At 33.9% G+C, this 25,808-nt stretch overlaps 1 protein-coding gene and 1 long non-coding RNA gene across 2 annotated transcripts in view; both read left to right on the forward strand.

Moving 5' to 3' along the window:
* Urm1 (Ubiquitin-related modifier 1) overlaps window positions 1–16,830 on the forward strand; it is a 53,717-nt gene extending 36,887 nt beyond the window's left edge. Inside the window, exon 6 of the mRNA XM_071719167.1 lies at window positions 15,458–16,830. The gene's annotated coding sequence lies outside the window, so the exon portion shown is untranslated. The remainder of the gene's footprint in view (window positions 1–15,457) is intronic.
* Window positions 11,573–13,616, forward strand: LOC139780502 (uncharacterized). The gene is made up of 2 exons (XR_011720259.1): window positions 11,573–11,948; window positions 12,442–13,616. It is a non-coding gene; the product is annotated as an uncharacterized lncRNA (long non-coding RNA).
* Window positions 16,831–25,808: the final 8,978 nt, after the last annotated feature.

A 25,808-nucleotide genomic window follows, 5' to 3' on the forward strand; every position in this document is an offset into this window, starting at 1 on the left:
TGCAAAGATATTAAAGTTTACATGCTGTATTATGGGAATTTTATGTCCGATAATGTTTGAAAGAAAAAAATATCATATGTATTCTCTTTATTATTACCAAAAGATATCTTATATTATGTTATCGTGTAGCTACTCTGCAAAATGATCTTTTTAACAAGAAAGACAACAATTGCAGTTGTTTATATGCAGTGTTATGTATATGTTACGTATTTCCTGTAAAAAGTACATATAGAATAAAGTGCAGTTTGGATTTTTTCCCTGTACATTTTATACAATGCTTTCCCAAAAAATTAATAATTAATCTTTTTTGACTTAATTGTAAAAAGATATTCATAATTTTGTGTGATAATAGATTCGTCTTTTTCCTTCACTGAAAAAAAATTCTTGGTAAATTCGTGAGATGCATTTAGTAATAGGTTTTTTTTTTAATATTTGATTATTATTATCAATTGTAATAGTAATAACAAAACATTTTGTAATAATTATTAACATTTAAAAAAAGCAAATTTTGCGTTTAGTTGAGCCAACTAAATTATGTAGTACTTATTATCAAACAGTTTCGTGATAATTATTATAGTTTAGTGATAATTAACAAACAGTTTGATAACACAGGACCACAAAAAAAAATTTTTGAAAATCAACTGGGATTAGAGTAGGTGTTTCTTATAGATTTTGGGTCACTGAATCCGAATTCGTAAACCGTTTTGCTCCATCACGTCTAGATTTTTAGATAATCGAGAAAAATAGCGGAAAATCTGTGAAAATTGAAATAAACATTTAAAGAAAGAGCAAAAGTATAACATCAAAGAAAGAGAAAAAGTATAACATCAAAATGCGGTCGCAGAACTGATTTAAATATATTTTGGTAAGTTAAATAAAGTGCAAAAAAGGAGGATGTTAAAAAAGGGCCGATTTTCGCCCAAAAAGGTGTAAGTAAAAGAAATAGTGTTTTTTGTAAATTTTGATCTTTTGAATACGATAAAGCTAATAAAAAGTTCGTGGTGCTTGGGGAACACCTTGAAAATTGAGCATAAACGTGGTGTATTTACAGAAATTCGGATGATATATGCTATATCATAAAATGTACTGTTGAAAGATTTGTTGGGGAGAGAAAAGGGGGAAGAAAGAGTGTTTTGTGTGTGCGCGTGTGTGCGCGGGTGCGTGTGTGTGTGTGTGTGTATGTGCGCGGGTGCGGGTGCGGGTGTGCGCGTGTGTGCGCGGATGCGGGTGTATGTGTGCACGTGTGTGTGCGTGTGTGCGTGCGCGGGTGCGGGGCGTGTGCGTGTGTGTGTGTATGTGCGCGGGTGCGGGTGTGCGCGTGTGTGCGCGGGTGCGGGTGTATGTGTGCGCGTGTGTGTGCGCGGGTGCGTGTGTGTGCGTGTGTGTGCGTGCGTGTGTGTGTGTGTGTGCGGGTGCGGGTGCGTGGGCGGGTGCGGGTGCGTGTGCGGGTGCGTGTGCGGGTCGGGTGCGCGTGCGAGTGCGAGTGCGGGTGCGGGTGCGGGTGCGGGTGCGAGTGTGTGCGCGCGTGCGCGTGTGTGCGGGTGTGTGCACACACCCGCACACACCCGTACCCGCACACGCACCCGAACCTGCGCACGCACACATGCACACACACACGCACACACACACACACACACACACACAAAACACTCTTTCTTCCCCCTTTTCCCTCTCCCCAACAAATTTTTCACCACACTGAGAGAAAAGTTATACTAATGGTAACGAAAAAATATAGTTGTTCACAGATAATAAATAATTTTGTTACGATAGCAAAATGTAGTGATTTTTTGGTTGACCAAGCAAAATTTGGTAAATTTTTTGAGTTAACTAAACAATCTCATTTGGTTACTCATTTGGTTGTAGTAATTATAAAGTTTGATTGTAGTTACAAAGCAATACGGAACGGTATGATACCTGCAGTTAACCTAACAATTTCTTAGCTCTCCGTTTGACAGTCACCAGCGTTCGAACCAAAACAACATCTGCTCGTAAAATTTGCAAGCCCGGCAGGAAATATTAAATAAACGATGTTTATCAAAATGACTATATATAAAATCGTTATCTAAAATGTTAACACACAGATGTTTTACGAATTTTTGAAGATTTTTTAAAATACTTTAAGGTTATGGGAAAATAACGTCAAAGGCGACAGATCCACGTTGTCAATAGAAGGATCCCAAATAACGTTGTCAGACGGAGGGTTAATATATATATATATATATATATATATATATATATATATATATATCTTTATGGTTTGTATAATGTCGGGACCATTTCGGAGATGCAATCCCGAGTCGAAATTTTGATCCTACTTTCAACCTCAGTATTCAGTTTAACGTCTACTTTGGTACTCTGAAGCCTCCGAGTTGAAATTTTGGTCCTACTTTCGACCTCAGATTCAACTTAACGTCTACTTTAGTACGCTGAAGCCTATAACAACCTCTATTGATTCTATTTAACCTACAGCTACTACTTAAAACCTATAAATTTTATTTTGATGGATTTGTACTCATCCTACTGTGATACTTCTAAATTTTTCTTAATCTTTTGTAATATAAATTAAATATAGTTAATCAAAACTCTCTTCTTTTTAAAATCACTAGACATCACAAACGCGCGCTTCGCGCGCGCTATTTAGCTTTAACATTACACACAATACACACAACTGTCAAAATATGCTATGACAGCCGCTCACGAAGTTAGCGCAGCGAGAAAACCAATCAGCATCGCGGAAAAGAGCCAACAAAGCAATTCGAGACTTTTGAGAAGACTTCGAGAGATGCGAGTATCGATTTAACCTTTTTAGCCTTTTTGCCTTTTTTTAGAAAGGATTTTTGAATTTTTTTACAATAAAATAAAATAAACATAGAAATTTAAATATATTAAAATATGTAATATTTATAAGGAAGACAAGCAAAACGTATTAGTTTTTATAAAACAGAAATATTTTATTATATAAAATTATATATTGAAGACATAATTATTATTACAATTTAAGAATTGCAGGGAGAATTTCTGATCGTTAAGTTAGCATCATTGTCTGCTAAATGAAGCAATTGATGTATATTAATTGAACAAAAATTTAAACCATATAATATTTCAAACTCTCTAACGAATTTCTTTAAAAAAGTTTCAGGTACATTTATCATTAACGAAGTAATTTTTTCACTATTGAGTATAGTTATTGCTGTTACTAAGAGAAGATAATGTTCAAAATAGTCTTGTCGCATTACACCTTTAAGTACAGGAATAGAATAAAAAAAATACCACATTTTAAATTCTGATGCTTTCCAATGAAGTAACTCATCAATGGAACGTATTTTGCGGTGAACAAAGTGTGGCGGTTTTATTGACGTTAATTTATTATTTATAATATCTTTAACTGCATAAAGTGAAAAAGGTTGTGCACTATATTTTGAATCAAACATTAAATTTAATAGTTTCTTGATAACACCACCTTCAACCGCATGCATTCTATCAATACCTATTCCTTCAATATAATTAGGCATCAATATTGAAAGAACTGTCGGACCTTTATGCCCATTATAGGATTATTTGGTGTGGCTTCATTAGCCCAGTTAACACATTCTTCTAATGATCTTGTTATGATATTATTTATATAGGGATATACATGAATTGATCCTCTCGGACAAAGCGCTAGATTTTCTCCTTTTGTACAGCAAGTAGGGCAACCATAATCACCATTAAATTGTATAAAATTCATAAATTAATTTTTTGCCACAAGATCAGCTATACCAAATAAAAGAATTCCTCTCATGAGAATTAGATTATCTTCTCCTTGTACGAAAAATTGTACACCTTTACCTATTTGTTGAAGTTGTTCGTATGATTTATATAAAAATAAATTAGCACACCCAAAAAAAAATATTCTACTGATAAGTGGGGAATTCCTCTTAGCACTTCCTCTAAGCAAAAAATCTTACATGAAGAATATTTTTCTTTAAGTAATACGTATTACTTTATAAAAGAGTGGATGCGTAAGCTATAATCAAGAGTAAATTCCTCTATAGCAAATTCTACTATAATAATCCGAATAGCCTCTTAAAATAAGAGGATATCCCGTGTAGAAAGTTAGGGATGGCCTTACATAACATAAGGCCCCGATCATTAGTTATTAGGGATGCCATAAGAAAGATTTCTTTATTTTAACCTGATGAGGTACCGATCATTATTTATTAGGGATGCCATAAGAAAGGTTTTCTTATTTTTGTCTAATGAGGCCCTTGTAAGGATTTGATAAGGATGTTTTAACCCGTAGTGGTCACACTGGGTCCAGTGGACCCCAGGCTAACTTTTTCTTAAAAGTATACTATTTTGAGAGTAAAACGCAGGAAGTTTTTTTGCTCTATCTCAAAAATTGAAATTTTTGTGAAAAAAGTCAAATTTCTCGAAAAAATTTTTTCTCGCGTTTTTTCAACATAAAAAATTTAAAAAAGGAGAAATAAATTATTGGATTATAAAGAGGAAGTCTTAAACTAAATTCCAGTTCAAGGTTTGAGTCGATACATCAAAAAGAACGCAAATGGCAACTGTGTGGGGTCCATTGGACCCCAGTGTGACCACTACGTTATTTTTAGGAGGTGTGACCACTACGGGTTAACTTTATAAATATACTTTTTTCATAAATATGTTTACGAACACAAAATTTCGTAATGAGCCGGCACTGGTTTCTGACATTCACCCGACATTAAGAAATATTATATCATATATCCAATTCAAAATTTTATTACTCTTTTTAAACTGAATTTGTTTCTTAAGATGATTTTTGAAAAATTATATATTTGCGCTGGTTATGACATATGTAGACTATATATAACACTTACATCAAATTAAGAAGTAGTCTACCACGTAAGACAGTTTGCTCACGATCCAGAGGTCCCGAGGTCCCGAGTTCGAATCCCACCAAGGTAAGTGTTTTTTTCAAATACGAGAAAATATTTATAATCATAGACTGCATCTTAAGAAACAAATTTAGTTAAAAAATAGTAATAAAATTTCGAAATAAATAAATAAATAATTTTTGTTGTCGTGAAATGGACCTGATCATCCAGAGGACCTGGAGGCTTTTACGAGGCTTTACTGAAGTCCTCTTTAGAACCTACAAGCGGCATTTTGTGCGTTTTCTGCTATCTTAGAGACGCTAAGTAGGACTAAAGTTTCCGTGTAAATTAAACCTACATTGATCCTCTAGCATCTACAGATGTTAGAAAATTCAGGTCGAAAATAGGTCTAAAATTTCGACTCGGGATAACACATACCAGGACTTTTGGCACATGCTGGGTCCGACCCAGTAATTTTCTATATGAAAGGTAACTTATCAGGCCCGGTACTAGTTTATACAAAGATATGTAACGTAACAAAGTAGGGCCGTGTTTCCTTGTGAATTATAAGGACCGGTACCGGTAATTAGATATATGCAATGTAAAAAACCGGGACCTCCTTATCTGAACAATTTTACTGAATTAAGTTGTATCATCATTCTTTGAGCATATTCATTCTTAAATATAAAATCCAAAATGTTTAGAGAGTCCAATCAAGCTGTTTATATACTTATATATATTTAGCACATAATGAATTATTTATTCATAATAAAGAACATCTACCAATATTTTACTATTTAAAAAGGAATAAGCATCAAGCTACTAAATGTACAGTGTGCTTTTTAAAATGCTATCTTTTACTAAAAGTTATGTTAAAAAGAAGTTATGTTAAATCATTGTTACTGCGTTGTGCTTGATAAAGTTGTAATTATAAATTTAAATTAGTCAATTTAATTAAAATTAGAATTAAAATAATTAACATCAATAAATAAACTAATCAATTAAAATGTTACGAGGTTCTACTTTTTGTTGTTACAGTAAAGAAATCGATTTCCATACAAACTTCTACGACGATACACTATAGAAAAAAGTTTTTCGACTTCTTCGCTGATTTCATCGATGTAATAGCAAACAGCAGGACTCTGACCAGTTATACTTTTCGAATAATTTCATGTTCGGTTACTTGAAATTTTCAAATATTATATTCAGTGCATTATTTAAGAAAAAACGCATGAAAATAATGAAAACATAAGTAAAAATTATAGCTGAAACAAAACTTTTACTAGACGTATCGTCACATGCGAGGACCGATTTCCACGAAATAATGGATAATAGCATGTCCGACCAAATAAATTATTCCTCGACAAATTTTACGTATACTTCGCATAAGCTATATTTTACACAACGCATAATTTAGGGATTAAAAAGCGAAAATCATGGACTGCGAAATACCAAGAGATTACAGCCAAATCAAAGGTTATACTCTACGACGTATCGTTACATGCGAGGACCGTATTTATCGGTACAATGGTAAATAGCAGTCCCGCCCAGTTTAACTATTTCTCAATTAATTTTATCGTACGTTCGGTTACTTGAATCTTTGCAATATTTTACTCGGCGCATCATTTAGAGATTAACAGGTAAAAATGTTGGCCCACGAAATACGGACAGACTACAGCCAAATTAAAACTTTTACTCTAGGACGTATTGTTACATGCGAGGACCGATTTCTTCGGTGCAATCGTAAATAGCAGGACCGCTCAGTTTAAATATTTTTCAATTAATTTTATTTGTACGTTCAGTTGCTTGAGAACTTGCGATATTTTACTCGGTGCATTATTTAAGGATTAACACACGAAAATGTTAGATGTTGGCCCACGAAATACGGGCAGACTACAGCCAAATCAATATTTTTACTCTAGGGCGTATTGTTACATGCGAGGACCGATTTCTTCGGTGCAATGGTAAATAACAGGACCGCCCAGTTTAACTATTTCTTAATTAATTTCATCTATACGTTCAGTTATTATTTGAGAACTTGCAATATTCTACTCGGTGCATTATTTAAGGATTAACACACGAAAATGTTGGCCCACGAAATACCGACAGGTTACAGCCAAATCAAACCTTTACTGTACGACATACACTGATTATGAGAAAAGAAATGTTCTGCATTTTAGTAAATATTGGTTTGCATACAACTGTGACCCCATTTACTAAAATAAAAAAAATTTTCCTTTTATACATTAGTACACGTGTATTTACTGAGAAAAAAGTATTCTAAAATAAAAAAAGAAAAACTTTCTTCTTTTTAATAAATAGAGTAACAGTTGTATGCAAACTAATATTTACTAAAATGCAGAATAATTTTTTCTCAGTGTATCATTAAATTTGAGAACTGATTTCCTCATTGCAATGTGTAAATAGTAGGACCGCCTAGTTAAACTATTTATCGATTGATTTCATCTGTACTTACGATTACTTGAAATATTTTACTCAGTGCTTTATTAAAGGACTAACACACGAAAATGTTGGCCCACGAAATATCGACAGATTACAGACAAATCAAAACTTTTACTGCAGGACGTATTGTTACATGCGAGGACCGATTTCTTCAGTGCAATGGTCAATAGCAGGACCGTCCAGTTTAACTATTTCTCCATTAATTTCATCTATACGTTTGGTTATTACTTGAGAACTTGCAATATTCTACACGGTGCATTATTTAAGAATTAACACACGAAAATGTTGGCCCACGAAATACGGGCAAACTACAGCCAAATCAAAATTTTTACTCTAGGACTCTAGGACGTATTGTTACATGCGAGGACCGATTTCCTCGGTGCAATGGTAAAAAGCAGGACCGTCCAGTTTAAATATTTCTCATTAATTTCATCTATACGTGCGGTTACTTACAATATTTTACTTGGTGCATTATTTAAAGATTAAAACCGCATAAGTAACATTTACTTTGCCAATCAGTAATTAACCTAATTAAGACTTTAATCGACTATACTGGTAACGATTATAATCGTCGGGACAAATCGTCACCTCGTTTCGACCATGGATTCTGGTCCTTCTAAAATTGATGAAATTTAGATGCTTATATTATAAGCATCCTATCTGAATAAATAAATTTAGAATGCTTATAATATAAGCATCTAAATTTCATCAATTTTAGAAGGACCAGAATCCATGGTCGAAACGAGGTGACGATTTGTCCCGACGATTATAATCGTTGCCAGTATAGTCGATTAAAGTCTTAATTAGGTTAATTACTGATTGGCAAAGTAAATGTTACTTATGCGGTTTTAATCTTTAAATAATGCACCAAGTAAAATATTGTAAGTAACCGCACGTATAGATGAAATTAATGAGAAATATTTAAACTGGACGGTCCTGCTATTTACCATTGCACCGAGGAAATTGGTCCTCGTATGTAACGATGCGTCGTAGAGTACAATTTTGATTTGGCTGTAAATTTTTGGTATTTCGCGGTGCAACATTTTCGCGACTTAATCCTTAAATAATGCACCGACTAGAATATTGCAAGTAACCGTACATACCGATGAAATTAATGGGAAATATTTAAACTGGGCGGTCCTGCTATTTACCATTGCACCGAGGAAATCAGTCCTCGCATGTAACGATACGTCGTAAAGTACAATTTTGATTTGGCTGTAAGTTTTTGGTATTTCGCGGTGCAACATTTTCGCGAGTTAATCCTTAAATAATGCACCGAATAAAATATTGCAAGTAACCGTACGTACAGATGAAATTAATTGGGAAATATGTAAACTGGTCGGTTCTGCTATTTACCATTACACCGAGGAAATTGGTCCTCGTATGTAACGATACGTCGTAGAGTATACATTTTGATTTGGCTCTGTAAGTTTTTCATATATTTCGCTATGCAACATTTTCGCGAGTTAATCCTTAAATTAATTAAGACTTTAATCGACTATACTGGCAATGATTATAATCGTGGCAACGATTATAATCGTCGTGACAAATCGTCACCCCGTTTCGACCATGGATTCTGGTCCTTCTAAGATTGATGAAATTTAGATGCTTATATTGTAAGCATCCTAAATTTAATTATTCAGATAGGATGCTTATAATATAAGCATCTAATTTGCATCAATTTTAGAAGGACCAGAATCCATGGTCGAAACGAGGTGACGATTTGTCACGACGATTATAATCGTTGCTAGTATAGTCGATTAAAGTCTTAATTAGGTTAATTATTGATTGGTGAAGTAAATGCTACTTATTCGGTTTTAATCTTTAAATAATGCACCGAGTAAAATATTGTAAGTAACCGTACCGTACAAATGAAATTAATTGGAAAATATTTAAACTGATCGGTCCTGCTATTTACCGAGGAAGTCGGTCCTCGCATGTAACGATACGTCGTAGAGTACACATTTTGATTTTGGCTGTAAGTTTTTGGTATTTCGCATTGCAACATTTTTGCGAGTTAATCCTTGAATAATGCACCGAGTAGAATATTGCAAGTAACCGCACGTACAGATGAAATTAATGGGAAATATTTAAACTGGGCGGTCCTGCTATTTACCATTGCACCGAGGAAATCAGTCCTCGCATATAACGATACGTCGTAGAGTACAAATTTGATTTGGCTGTAAGTTATTGGTATTTTGTAATGCAACATTTTCGCGAGATATTATAAGTATCCTATCTAAATAATTAATTTTAGGATGCTTATAATATAACCATCTAAATTACATCAATTTTAGAAGGACCCGAATCCATGGTCGAAACGGGGTGACGATTTGTCACGACGATTATAAACGTTGCCACAATTATGATCATTGCTAGTATAGTCGATTAAAGTCTTAATTAATTTAAGGATTAACTCGCGAAAATGTTGCATCGCGAAATATCAAAAGCTTACAGAGCCAAATCAAAATTTATACTCTACGACGTATCGTTGCATACGAGGACCAATTTCTTCGGTGCAATGGTAAATAGCAGGACCGACCAGTTTAAATATTTCCCAATTAATTTCATCTGTACGTACTGCACCGCGAAATACCAAAAACTTACAGCCAAATCAAAATTATACTCTACGACGTATCGTTACATACGAGGACGAATTTCCTCGGTACAATGGTAAATAGCATGACCGCTCAGTTTAAATATTTCTTAATTAATTTTATCTATACGTTCGGTTACTTGAGAACTTGCAATATTTTACTCGATGCATTACACTGTACAGCAAGAAAAACCACAAGGACGAACCTTGCGGCATTCAATAGTTTTTTGGACGCAGAAAACGATCCCGTTTGGCAAATTGCTCTATCACGTCACAATTTTGACATATTTGCAGTTAAATTTGCAAAAAATGGGTTATTTTAGTGTATTTTGGCATATTATTACTACGATATGTGACGAATCGGAAAAATTTAATCACAATCAAAATTAAGTATGTTGTTAGGACTGTCAGCTCTTAAAACGACTTTTTTTGTTATGGTTAAAAAGATATTAATGATTAACGTAGAGTCTGTTGCATTAAAGTTGCGACTTACATAGCTATTAAGGATCGATAAAGTATTTTTTAATTATGTTATTCAAAAGGTTTTTCAGTTCGTTGAAAACTAATCTGATGTCAAAGTAGATAAATTAAAAAATGGAAGAGTTATTATAGCAGATGTTAAAGGTAAAAATTCGATCATTATATTAATTTTGATATCTGCCATATTGGCTTTGCCATTTTGAATTTATCAACTTTGACATAAGTTTAGTTTTCAGCGATCTGCAAAACTCTTTAGGTTTAATTAAAAAATATTTCATAGATCCTTAATAGCTATATGTAAGTTGCGACTTTAATGCAATATACATTACGTTAATCATTAATATTTTTTTAACCATAAGCAACACAAAAAATTTATTTTAAGAACTGAAAGTTCTAACAACATACTTAATTTTGATTGCGCTTAAAATTCTCCGATGCGTCACATATTGCAGTTATAATATGCCAAAATACACTAAAATAGCTCATTTTTGCAACTTTAACTGCAAATATTTCAAAATCGTGACGTAAAAGAACAATTTGGCAAACGGGATCGTTTTCTGCATCCAAAAAGCTATCAAATGCTGCAAGGTTCGTTCTTGTGCTTTTTTTTGTTGTACAGTGTAATACGTCGCTGGCAACAATTTTTGAAATAATAGTATTAATAGTAATTCTGCGTATAATTTCTGTAATCAGTGTATACTATTTTCTGAAAATAAAAAAATATTGTATAATCGGAATAGAAATGCAAGACGTGTTTATTAAAAGCAAGGTTGGGTAAGTTAACTTTTTTTAAAACTAAGTTAAGTTAAAGTTAACAGCCTTGAAAATTTAACTTAGTTAAGATACAAGTTAATCCATAATGAAATTAATTGAATTAAAAGTTAAGTTAATAATAATTAGTAATTAAAAAGTTAAAAGTTAAATTTTTTTGTCGCCACGCTGGACCAGAACCGAAACGAAAACGTGATTATAACTGATCATATCATTCAACATATCGACTGATACATTTGCGACGGAAAAAGATTTCCCTCAGGCACTCAAACGTGCTTTTATACAATATAATACCTCGATACCATCTTCAGCTCATTGTTGAACGGTTGTTCAGTGCAGGAGGAAACGAGTCCTCCTGCACTGAACAACCGTTCAACATGAGCTGAAGATGGTATCGAAGTATTATATTGTATAAAAGCACGTTTGAGTGCCTGAGGGAAATCTTTTTCCGTCGCAAATGTATCAGTCGATATGTTGAATGATATGATCAATTATAATCACGTTTTCGTTTCGGTTCTGGTCCAGCGAGTTATTAAATATAGCGTTTGTTGTAAAGAGGTGGAAGCCAGTAGCCAGATCGACTATACTGCGTTTAGTGCGTTCACGGAGATAAGTAATAGTGCTGCGACTAGCGTATACGAAATGGGGCATTCTGAGCTTTGTGATTGGTCAATTCTTCTAGAAGCATACAACCAATCACACTACACGGAATATGGCCCCCCATATAGGAGTTGCCAGATGTTACAATGAAACCAACGCTTGGCCAATGCTACGGCAGTCAATTGTCGGCCAAGGTTCTATCAGCCAGTGCTGGGCCATCACTGGCAAATAACTGGCTGCCTACCTATATAGAATAATCCGGCATTACAACGAAGACCAACACATGGCCGATGGTTGGCAGCCGTACGTCGCCCAACATTCTGTCAGACAGTACTGGGCCATCACTGGCAAATAACTGGCTGCCTACCTATATAGAATAATCCGGCATTACAACGAAGACCAACACTTGGCCGATGGTTGGCAGCCGTACGTCGCCCAACATTCTGTCAGACAGTACTGGGCCATCACTGGCAAATAACTGACTGCCTACCTATATAGAATAATCCGGGATTACAACAAAGACCAACACTTGGCCGATGGTTGGCAGCCGTACGTCGCCCAACATTCTGTCAGACAGTACTGGGCCATCACTGGCAAATAACTGACTGCCTACCTATATAGAATAATCTGGCATTACAATGAAGACCAACGCTTGGCCGATGCTACGGCAGTTAATTGCCGGCCAAGGTTCTATCAGCCACCCGTGTAAAAATTTGTTAGGGATGGCCTTACATAACATAAGGCGCCGATCATTAGTTATTAGGGATGCCATAAGAAAGGTTTCCTTATTTTTGTCTAGTAAGACCCTTGTAAAGATTTAATAAGGATATTTTAACTTCATAACTACTTATTTATTAGGGCTAACCGGATGAGGTCCCGATCATTATTTATTAAGGATGCCATAAGAAAGGTTTTTCTTATTTTTGTGTAAGAATGTTTTAACTTTATAAATATATTTACGAACACAAAATTTCGTAATAAGCCGGCACTGGTTTCTGACATTCACCCGACATTAAGAAATATTATATCATATATCCAATTCAAAATTTTATTACTCTTTTTAAACTGAATTTGTTTCTTAAGATAATTTTTGAAAAATTATATATTTGCGCTGGTTATGACATATGTAGATTGTATATAACACTTACATCAAATTAAGAAGTAGTCTACCATGTAAGGCAGTTGGCTCACGATCCAGAGGTCCCGAGGTCCCGAGTTCGAATTCCACCAAGGTAAGTGTGTTTTTCAAATACGAGAAAATATTTATAATCATAGACTGCATCTTAAGAAACAAATTTAGTTAAAAAATAGTAATACAATTTCAAAATAAATAATTTTTTTTATGTCGGGTGAATATCGGAAATCAGTGTCGGCTCGATACTGGCTCGATACTGGCACGTAGCATTGTATCAGAAATCTGGCACCTGGCAACCAGTATTGGCGCAGTACTAAACCGATCATAAATCCTGTACTGGGACAGTACCAGTAGACAACGGCTGGGCCAGTACTGTCTGCCAGTATTGGGCCCAAGTTATCATCCGGTACTGGCGCCAGTACCGCGCCAGTAGTGTTGCCAGTACTACGCCAGTACCCGAACTGCAACAACCAGTACTGGCGCAGTATTGGGCCGTTTCGTATGTAAACAAATTCACAGTTGAGTTCGAGAATCAAGGTCCTATACTATAAATGTAGAGTTGTAGGCAGGCATCTCGCGACGCCTTTATTTATGGCATGGTTTACTTCAAGAAAGTTAAATTAAAAGTTAATAGTTACCGATAAAATGTAACTAAATTAAGTTAAAAGTTAAAAGTCTAAAATGTAACTAAGTTAAGTTAAAAATATTTAACTTTTTAACTTTTTAACTTAACTTTTATCTTTTTAACTAGACACTACCCAACCTTGATTAAAAGTAAAAGTTATTGTAGAATTCACGATTTTCTTCTATCATTTTGCAGAAATTGTAGAATTTTACGATGAAGATTGGTGACACACGGAAACTTTTCAGTTTACTGAACTCGCAATAATCTTTTACATTATTATATATCGATAGCTTAGAGAAATAGTTAAAATTCTCGCGGTCCTATTAAATTACTAAGCATGAAAAGCATCCCTTTTTTATATAATAGTTTATATAATGTGTACAAACGATAACTAACTACGAAATACGATGTAAATAGCTATTGCAAGAACATGTATATTGCATTTCACGTTATGTATATTGCTTATAATCAGATTTTTATGTATTTTTTAGTGGTACTGACAATTAACAAATCATATAAGGAAGCTTAATTTTGATATATCTTTGTATTTTGATTATACATATAGAAAATACTTCCGGAATACAAGTTAGGATGTCGATGTACATCAACGTATACATATGTACACATCGCTTATGGTTGGTCCCGACATATGTCGAACCATAAAGATATATATATATATATATATATATATATATATATATATATCTCAGTACATGATTTAATCGTTAAAGCAAACTTATAAAAAATAAATTTAAAAACAAATTTAAATTTCTTCCTTAGAAAATATAAAAAATTTCGGCAGAGAATTAATCCAACTTTCGCGGTGAAAGCGTCTTCAATGTTTTATTGATTTATAAGAGAGTTAAGAGACCAATGTCAATAAATTCTGAATATTGTTATAAATTTTTTACCACAAAGGATTATTGTACATCATACCAAACAGTCAACAAAATAATATTATGCGTGGTAACCAACGGTTTGTTTGATCACATATCAACAAATAGTTTTTGTATTAGTAACAAAATTTTGGTTGTTTCAACAAAACATTTCTCTCAGTGCAGTACATTTTATGATATAGCATATATCTCATCCGAATTTCTGTAAATATACCACGTTTATGCTCAATTTTCAAGGTGTTCCCCAAGCACCACGAACTTTTTATTAGCTTTATCGTATTCAGGAGATCAAAATCTACAAAAAACACTATTTCTTTTACTTACACCTTTTTGGGCGAAAATCGGCCCTTTTTTAACATCCTCCTTTTTTGCACTTTATTTAACTTACCAAAATATATTTAAATCAGTTCTGCGACCGCATTTTGATGTTATACTTTTTCTCTTTCTTTGATGTTATACTTTTGCTCTCTCTTTAAATGTTTATTTCAATTTTCACAGATTTTCCGCTATTTTTCTCGATTATCTAAAAATCTAGACGTGATGGAGCAAAACGGTTTACAAATTCGGATTCAGTGACCCAAAATCTATAAGAAACACCTACTCTGATCCCAGTTGATTTTCAAAAAATTTTTTTTGTGGTCCTGTGTAATTAGTACTAAATTGTCTTAAAAAGCCTTATCTGATTGGTTTGCCGACAGTCAATTATTTAGTAAGCAAGTTGGTTACATTTATCATTACTTGATAATAATTATTAAACTTTGCTAATATTAATCAAATTATATCAGGTTTTGCTAGAATTATTTGTTAACATTAGCCAAATTATTTTGTTGCAATCACCTATACGTTTAGTTGAAACTATTTCATCAAGGTTCTTGGTAACATTAATCAAACATGGATTATTACAACCAAGCATTTTTTCAGTGTTTAAATCGTCTATCGTTTAAAAAATGAGACTAAACATGTATTGTATAATACATCACTTCCACTCATTTTTCTAGGAATTTCAATACACTGTGTAATATCGTGAAAAATCTTTTGTTTCCGTAGATTTTACGCGTTGCTTCTTGCCGCCAGAAAATTCCATTTTAGGAACATCGGTTCGTAAAAAGCGCAATAAAAGTGAGGAGATGGTTTATTTTATACTGACACGCTTTTACGTGACGCGACGAAAGCTCGTTGATTATAAACAGAATGTGCAAGAGGATGCACTTTGTGATAAAATCTAAAATGTTTAAGAGAGATGACGAAGCGAATGAAGATGTACGAGCGCGGAGAATTACCGCATGAAGCGAGAAAAAGGGAAAGAATGAGGGAGGAAGGAAGAAAGAAAGAAAGAAAAGAGATACCTCTCACTGCGCGGTAACTAAGACGTACTTAGCCCGGGGGTTAAAAGGTGGAGAGCCATCGCGTGATTGTGGAACGTTATCCTACACCACATAAGCCGGCTATCGAAGAACCGCTTCTGCCGAAGGTCTGTGCTTCCTTTCTAGTCTAACGACACTGGCTGCGAGGATCAAGTCACTCTTGAGTGATTTCAGTGATCTTAGATGACTTTTCATTAAGATATACTCGCATTCAATCTTTAAATGTTATATAGACACTCGACAGTAAATCATTGTGTTGAATATTTTAGATAAATTGATAAGTTGATAATAAATGGATCAACCATTTTTTAACAAATTAATGAATAATACATTATTATATTATCTCAGAAAGTATTGTAACAGTATAATTATATTCCCCTCAACATCGACGTGATCCGACTCGTCGGGAGTTCTTTTGGCGTATATATAATATTATTATTCTGTACCTATAAATGTGTTAATACTTAGAGTGACTCAGGCAAGCAGGAAACATATTATTTTGAAAAGCTTAAAGTAGACGAGATACGATATAAAAGGAATTATCGGTGGGAAAACGACCTGTGCCAGCAATTGTAAGAGCGAGAAGAAGACAGCGATATCAGCTACACTTAGATTCCCATAAGGCGGACAAGGACGCCAAACCAGCTGTCGCCGGAGAAAGCCGGGAAATTGACGGGGCTGCTCAAATATCATTAGGCCCACCGGCGAAATTAACGAGACGCGCACGCGCCAACTATCAAAGCGGCCTATGCTGGGCCTTCGCCGGAGTACCGGATTGCCGGAAAGCTCTCCGGAAAGTCGTGTTGCTGTACATATATTGTAATTCCGGGAGTCGTTCTCCCGATTAGTCGGATAGCCGTTCACTACTAAATTATCACTGAATAAAGTGATTGAGTTATATAGAAAGCTGTATCATCGAAGTTATATTGTATAAAACTATATATATTTAATAAGAATTTGTCGATAAGAAATTCCTGTTGGCGACTGTAAGTAATAATAAATCTGTATCCTCCTGCCTGAGTCATAATCTGATTTAATTATATAATGTTTAGTATATATTTGATGTGATATATTTGGTTTAATTATATATAAATATCTCGAATAATTCAGTCATATCTGAGGGTCCCTCCAACTATCCACCCTTGAGTGCTGTATTGTGTATTTCTTTACCAATTTTATAAAAATTGGTTGGCGCCCAACGAATACTTTCTTTTTTTTGTAAAACTTAGAGCCCCGACGGCTACGGACCCGGCTGCGTCGGGTGAGGGCTATTATACGTAATTAACCCTTAAAGGACACCCTGGGTCAAAATGACCCAGTAAAAAAATTGTGTCGCATTATCTACCATTGAAACGCTGAAATCGGGATCTGTCGCGCCACCTCTTGGTAGTTTTAACCTCTCTCTAGATGGCGGTACAGTCGCTGTAAGTCAGCAGGCGTCCGGCTGTGTCTGGCTGCCGTCCGCGTCAAACGTTCCGAAAATCACGGGTCCTTTTTTGAAATGTTAGCTTTCGCGCGTATTTTTACCTTAAAGTATATAATCCAGAGAGTTAAATTTTCACGTAAAAATATTGAAAATTTAGAAAGTTATTGAATATTTCGTAAAAAATAATTTTTTGGTTTATAAACCATATTTTGAATTTTTGAACCATAAAGCTTTATTAATAACCCTTCACAAACAATCTCACATTCATTTTGAGTGTTGCAAGAATGCACCCTTTTAATTTCAGCCAAAAAGAATCGATCCCCCGTTTGTGGTAATTACGCAAAGTAGCGCTGGGTCAAAATGACCCAGTGTGTACTTTATGTCTCAAACAGGTAGTGTGTCCTTTAAGGGTTAATAATAAATAGTCATTAATAATAAATAATTAGTAATAATTAATAAAAATAGAACAGCCTGTCTCATTATAATTAAACTTTTTAGCTTTTTTTTTAAATGAGATAAGTAAAATTAGCTGTATATGATATAATATTATCTTCATATAGTAAAATGTCATGACGATTACTAAAAAGAAACTTCGCGAAAATTTTAATTTTGATGAAACTTTACACATATGTAGAGAGGGGGGAGAGAAGAAAATAGACGAATTTTCAGTTGCGGTCCAAAAATGATTCTAAGGGGTGAAACTACCTCTCATATGTAGAGTGGTTTTTTGATTTTCTCGATATATCTCGAAAAGTATTTGAGATATCAAAAAATGTTTTACAAAAGTTTTATGGTAAGAACATCTCTATTTGACCCGTAGACATAGGCTACGGTCAACTTGACGCTACAAATACTTTGAAGCGTTCTTCTTCTCCTTCTTTCTTCGTTGAAAGAAAGGAGAAGAGGAATGCTTCGAAGCATTTGTAGCGTCAAGTTGACCGCAGCCATAGACGTATATAACTGAGCATTCCTATTGGAGAGCTGTAGGAAAAATCTGAAAGACAGAAGATATGCTTACTGGGATGTTTTTTTTCGTCTAATTATGTAGTTGGTGGGGACGTTCTACTTGTAATTTGATAAGCAGATTTATGTGACTCAATTGCGGGCAACGTTTCGTATTAATGTCGGAACGGAAAGTGATTAGCAAGAGAATTCTAAGAAGCTTCTAAGCATCGATTAGGATCGATAAGTCATGAATAACTTCTCATATTTCGATAATAGTCAAATTCTCACGATAATAACCTGAAGATTATAGATTCGTCATTTATACGGTTATTGAGTTAATGCAATATAAATAAAATAGGGCAATAATACAAAACAAAATCTTTTTATATACCTTTTAAAACATTTATTATTATTGAATTATCACTAGGAGAAAAGAGATATACAGAAGATACGAATACAGAAGCATTAAGCATTGTTAGAATAGCAATGTAATCAGAGGGCACGTATTATGAAATTGTTTGGAATGGATTCCGATCGGAATTGTTCCGTTTTCCCTAGAAAACACAATAGAAATCTAGGAAATGACTAAGCAATTCCGGTCGGAATCCATTCCGAAAAGTTCCATAATACATGCCCAGTTACGATATTTATGATGGCAAACGAAATTGTCAATTCCTGGCACATGCTAAGGATTTAACGCTTAACTGCATCCGCTCGAACGGCTTCAAGTTGACGTAGTAGATCTTTATTGCCTCCTTATTTATTTTTCGACGATATTTATTCGACAAGCTACGACGCTCGTTTCGAATAATACGACGCGATATGGCCACTCACGAATGAAATTGCCTCAAGAGTAAAGAGTCATTTTTGAAAAGCTAAGAAACAGTTCACGCACCAATATATTTTTAATAATGCGATATTTCGACGTTTTAGAACATAAGGAACACATTGGCATCGAAAACTAAAAAAAACAATTTTCTCTTCGGTCTTTTCTACCCCTATTTCATATATAATTCATTAACATTTGGTTGATTAGATCTAGTTTTATATGCGATCAAAGGTCCATATACGAAGTTTAAGAAAACAAAGCTTCCTCTTATGAGGAAGCAAAAAAGCAACACATCAGTAATAAATGCTACAGTAAGCAGTTTTGGACGCTATTTGTGCACAAGTATACATTTATTATTACACACTAAGGCTGCGTTCCGATATTCATTGCCTGCAGTACTAAAAATCTATAGTTTACGTCATATACTATAGATTTTCAGTACTGGCAGTGAGTAACGGAATACAGCCTAAATAATGTTGACTCTTTGATTTCTTTATTGTGCGACTATGAGCATGAATGATATATATCAAAGACATTTCCTTTCTTCAGCTTCTAGACAAAACGCCATTTCTTCTTCTCGATCTAAGATATCAAGAGGTACAGTAGTGTTTCGTGTTAAGTGTATACTGAAAGAAAAAATTTTATAACGGAGTAAATATACATTTACTTAAAATTATTATTATTTTTTAATTGAAGTAAACATTTATTCTATTTAAATAAAAATATCTAATTCTAAATAAATATATGTATTAAGTAAATAAACTGTTAGTAGCCATCTAATTAATATTTTTTGGATAAAAAAATTTTTTTTCAGTGCACGCACAGTGAGATAGACCGTATATCTATACGCGAACCGACGATTGAGAAAGCCTTACATTATCGAATCTCGTTAACGGTTGAACCGATCAAGTTCCGAGTAGACCCAATCGATAGCTTGGGTTTGAATTATGTAATAAAAATGTTTTCATTTTTGGTCTACCTGTCCTACGAGCAGAGATATTACGATGCAAAGTCCGATACGTTGTTACCATTTTTCGTTGTCCCTTTCACCTTTTAGATACTATGCAAGCAAGGTTTTTTGCTAGCGCTGCATTAAAAAAAATTGTTGACAAAATATTACCAGCGTCTCTATGACTCTATCTAATGTCTCTATCGTATCCACATGCACGTATAAAACTGATTGATTGTGAGAAACAATATTTCCGATGCACGGAATGCGCGAGCGTTATTATTGACCCTGCAGGTAAATCAGGCCAATAAGTCAGGCTGGGAGAAAGATTATTTTATATTTCTTTCTATCACTAGATGACTCATTGTCAGACCATGTAGCGTTTCGTAGAAAAAGAAAAGATATTCGAGTTAAAGTGAAGGAGCGAGAACGAAGGAGCGAAAGTGAGGGAACGTGTGTGAGGAAGCGAGAGCGAGAATACGTGAGCGATAGAAAGAAAAGGGTTTTGGAAAAAGAGACAGCAAAATTATTTTTGTAATTATATGAATGGAATAGATGATTAAAGATATCGTGATCACAAAGGATGGATAATAACGTAGTCTTAAAACAAATAAAATAGGTATTGCAGAATACATATAAGCACAAAAATATCATACTGTTTTTAAATCATATATTGCTTAAAAATGTTTAACATACTAAAAAAAAGAATTATTAGGAGTATAAAAAAGTTCTCGGCTTTTTTTCACAAAATTCAATTTTTATTTGAAAACTTACAGAAAGAGCTGCTGTGCAAGCTCCTTTTCAGTTTGTGCGGTGTTTTGATCGAGTAATGCTTGCAGTTCGTCCGTTTCAAATTGGGGAGGGCGTCCAGCACGCGAATGGTCTTCAAGATCGAAATTTCCTTCGCGAAATCGTTGATACCATCTTTTACACGTAGAATGTGTTACGACATTCTCACCATATGCAGCACAAATCATTTTAGTGGCTTCAGCAGCGTTTTTCTTCAAATGAAACGCAAAGTGGATGGAAAATCGAATATGCTCTTTTGTCATTGCCATTGTAAACAAACCGATTTGTAAAGTTATATGCATTAAATGCCAAACTGTGTGGCATTTTGAAAAGCTATATGTCAGCACTTTCAAACCGCAAAAGAGCGGGAGAATAACTAAAATTTAAAATGTAGTTTCGATTTCATGAAATCTAAAGCCGAGAACTTTTTTATACTCCTAATATATTATTAAACAATTATCTTTCTAAAAAAATGTAAAAAAAGTCGCCAAATGCATGTAGTATGAAAAACTGTTGTACAGCATCCAAAATTATTTTAATATATCCAATCAAAAATATAAAATAATTGTGCATTACAACATAAATGGTGTTGATTTCCATAAGAAGAATGTTTAGGTGAACAATAAGTGTTGTTCAACATTTTATAACTTTAAAAATGTTAAAAATATTTTTTTTAAAAAGTATTAAAATTGGAAAATTACGCAAATACAAAGAAGAAATCTGATAAACATTTTAAAAAAATTAACTATTTTTAACTCACCAAGAGATATTTAAATGTACATATATATCTAATATTTAATTGAATTTAAAAAATAAACTTGGCGCTGCTAGATCTCGGAATATAATAAGATAAAGAAAATAAATAATATTTTTAATTTAGACCTAAACATGACACATACTTCTCGTACACGCTTATCATATTTATTTATTTATTTATTTCGGCTATACTTGATCTAATTAATCCTAATAATTATTTAAGAAAAATTGTAATATTTTAATAAATGTTAAAATTATAGCAAAAAGGATGATTAAATTACATAATTTATTTAATGTAGTTTTCAATATTAAAATCTAATTTTGAAAAGATTCATGTTTGTGATGGTAAAAAGAGCAAGTAAAACACATTATTTCAGAGATCGTATTTCCAAACATAAAGGTATCCTCTCTCCCTCTCCCTCTCCCTCTCCCTCTCCCATGTCTCTCATATATCCAGGAGGGTTCACTTTGTGCTCTACAAGCTTAAATTTCATAAAAATTCCCTATCGCTTCGACTGCGGGTAAGACTGGTGACCGCTTTGATTTGGCCCCTATTGGATTACTGTTGTCTCGTTTACAACGACGTTACCGATGAGCTCAACACCAAACTGCAACGACTTATTAATTGCACAATTCGGTTTATTTTCAACCTGAGACGTGATGAGCATATTACACCATACCGACATCGACTTGGGTGGTTGTCTGTAAAAAATAGACGCCTATATTTTCTTGGTATTGAAATGTTCAAAATATTCCATAATATTTCTCCTAGTTATCTCTCCGAAATATTTACCAAACCAGATCCCTCTATTAGACAGTCGTCACGGTTAGCACAGCCGCACCTTTTTCACCTTCCTAATCATAGAACAGAGTCCTATCACAGGTCCTTTCATCTCGCAGGAGTTTATTTGTGGAACTCGCTCCCTAATGAAGTAGTGTCGTCATCGTCGATCACCGCATTTAAGAGCAAGCTCCACAACCATTTTTTCTCGCTCGAGCTGTCCATTCATCGCACGGTTCAAGCATAATTGTCTTAGGGGTGTCATGTTACTGCATTAATGATTAATATTTATAATAGTTATGTTACGGCACATATATAGTTGTTGTCTCCAGTAGTTAAACTAGTCTAAAGTTCTGCTTAATTTTTGCGTTTGACCTCTTGTAGATGTTAATTGGCTTTATCTAAGAATTTATTAATTGGTTATATCTAGTCTTAAGTTCTAATGCTTAGTTGCCGTGTACCATCCTTTGTGGAGATACGGGCTGCATTTATTTCTATTTTTATTTTTATTTGCTGCCGTTTGCTGTCGACGGCTGCTATAATGTTCGCCATGTTTTTGTTTGTATTTTGTTTGTACATTGTTATTCATTATTTGCCTAAAGTCTTGACTATGGCATAATTAAAATCAATCAATCAATCAATCAATCTCCCTCTTCCTCTCCCTTCCCGAGAAAAGCTAGTGATTATAGGCCAATCAACGTTCTGCCAGTTTATGAGAAGGTTTTAGAATTAGTGGTTAAAGATCAAATAGAAAAATACCTAGAGGCAAATAATGTGCTCACGGAACACCAATCTGGATTTAGAAAATCATATTCATGTGAGACGGCAATACAAGGAACAATAGATGAATGGAAATTGGAGATTGCTGAAGGAAAAATGGTGGGAGTAATATTTATGGATTTAAAAAGAGCATTTGAAACTGTAGATAGAAGAAGGTTATTAAAAAAATTGTATCAGATTGGGATAAGGGGTAAGGTCTGGGATTGGTTAAAGTCATATTTAAATAACAGAACACAAAAAGTTAGATTCAATGGTCAGTATTCCAAACCAATGGTAATAGACCATGGTGTTCCGCAGGGATCGGTGTTAGGTCCGTTGCTTTTTATATTGTATATTAATGATATAATTAACGCATGTCCGATGGGAAGTAATGTGAAATTGTTTGCGGATGATACGTTGATCTATGTAATAGGAGAATCTAGTGAGGAACTTAATAGAAAGATGAATGATGTATTTTATAAGATAGAAGAATGGATGAACCTAAATAAACTAAAGTTAAATGCAGAAAAAACAAAGTACATGATTGTTCGGAGCAGTAGAAAGGAAGTTAGAGGACAGATAAGAATAGCATGTACGAATGGTGATGTGTTGGAACGCGTGGAAGTAATAAAATATTTAGGTGTAATGATTGACAGTAAACTCACTTTTTCTGAACATTGTGAGTATATGTTAAAAAAGATAGGTAAGAAAACTAGTTTTTTGAATAGAATAGGTCACTACCTGACGCCGTACAGTAGACAAATAGTGTATAAGGCGATTATTGCACCGCATTTTGAATATTGTGCAACAGTGATTGTGGGGATGGGCGAGACGCAAATTAAGAAACTACAAGTGGCGCAGAACAGAGCTATGCGAGTAGTCTTGCAGTGTAAAAGGAATACCAGAGTGGAACATATGCTGGAAGCCTTACAATATATGTCAATAAGACAGAGAATATATTATAATACATGTATATTTATGTTTAAGATATTAAGAGGTATCTACCACATATGTTGATATTACTATAGCTTTTAAGTGTGATGATTGTGTGATTATGGGAGATGTGCTTACTTTCATTGATTCTCCTTACTTGCGGTCGTTTTCTTTGTTCATTGTCTGTAGTCATTCTATACCTATCAATATTAACGTCTGTAAAGTTGGCCCCACTTTTTCAAAATTCGAAAAAATTTAATAGAATTCTGGATACCCCAGCAAAAGTTCTAGAGCTCTCTATTGATTTTAGAAAAAGTTCCGTCATTTAAAGTGACGAAAACACCATTTAAAAAATGGGCGGGGGAGCTAACGGCTCTCCTCATTTTTGAAAAAATTAATTTTTTATTATTTGAATTTTTCACAAGGAAAACTAATAAAAATCATTTTTGTGTGCGTATCTCTTTTAATTTTTTATTATATATTACATGCTAGAAAAATACATGTACACTTCTGTTCGAGATCACGAATGTTTCAGAATATTATTATGATTGTGTCGAGTCGCTCTGAGCTGAATTTTTAAAATAACCCGCATATCTTGGTTAATTTAAGTTTTGAAGCCCTGTAAATCACTCAGAAACCTGAATCTATTTATAAGGCACCTCTCTGGAAGTCAATTTCGAAAGTATCATTTCTATATTACCTACTTTTATGCAAGTCGTAAGTTTTATAAACAACAGTACTTCGGAGCTTTCGCCCTCATTATCTTTGAAAGAGCAAATTGCAAGGAACTAAAACTTTTCTAAAGCGCTTTGCCAATTTAAAAAGAAGCGCTCTACAATCAAAATTCCGAAATTAACATATAAACCACGATTTTATTAAGTGCCAAAGTTCGAAAACGCCAAATGCATGTATACTTGTATTGTGAAATAAAGCGGTGTAAAGAAATATAATATTGAAGGATTATTTTCTAGGATCGTCAATTGTATTGAAGGATTACACACAAGCTTCGATATAACTTTCTTATATATATTTTATAAGATCGCTTTTCTACTCTACATGTTCGCACCTCCATATAGAGCCTTCGTTACTGAAGAAGAACACAGAATAAGAATAGTATAGATAGAATACTCGCTACGCTCTTTTCAATCCTATAGATGGCGTCGCATATCCATCGCCTCTAATATAAATGTACACACTCATACTTCAACACGCCTCCTTACATTTATATTAGCTTTCTTTTATAATATCAAATTACTTAATATTTAACATGTTTCTAAACTTTTCGAATTTGTCTTTACTTAATGGCTTAGTAAATAGATCAGCAATATTTCGTTCAGTATCGACTTTTACAACATCAATAACGCCTTTCATATAATTTTCATTTACATAATGATAATGGACTTCTATAAATTTAGAATTCTTTGTGAAATTTCCATATTTAGCAATACTTAATGCTCCTGAATTATCCTCAAATATTTTAATAGGCTTTTCAATATAAACTTCAAAATTCTCTAAAATATCTTTCACGAATTTTATCTCGCTTACGGCCTCTGATAACGCTACATATTCAGCAGAGGTAGAAGACTTTGTTACACTACCCTGTTTTCTAGATTTCCAAAATATTACATTTCCAAAAAGCCTTACTATATAACCTGATGTCGATTTCCTGTCTTCGCAATCACCTGCCCAGTCCGCGTCTACATAACAATCAAGAATCTCCGTATTTTCATTTTTCTTATAGATTAACTTCAAACCTTTTGTTAAATATAGATATTTTAACACTCTTAACGCATACTTGTAATGAGTTTCATTATAACAATTCTGGAATCTACTTAAATAGTTAACGCTAAAACTTATGTCGGGCCTA

The sequence above is a fragment of the Temnothorax nylanderi genome, unplaced genomic scaffold (genome assembly GCF_030848795.1).
Source record: "Temnothorax nylanderi isolate EJ_2023f unplaced genomic scaffold, tnyl_v1.0 TNYL_tig0281_pilon, whole genome shotgun sequence".
Taxonomy (NCBI): domain Eukaryota; kingdom Metazoa; phylum Arthropoda; class Insecta; order Hymenoptera; family Formicidae; genus Temnothorax; species Temnothorax nylanderi.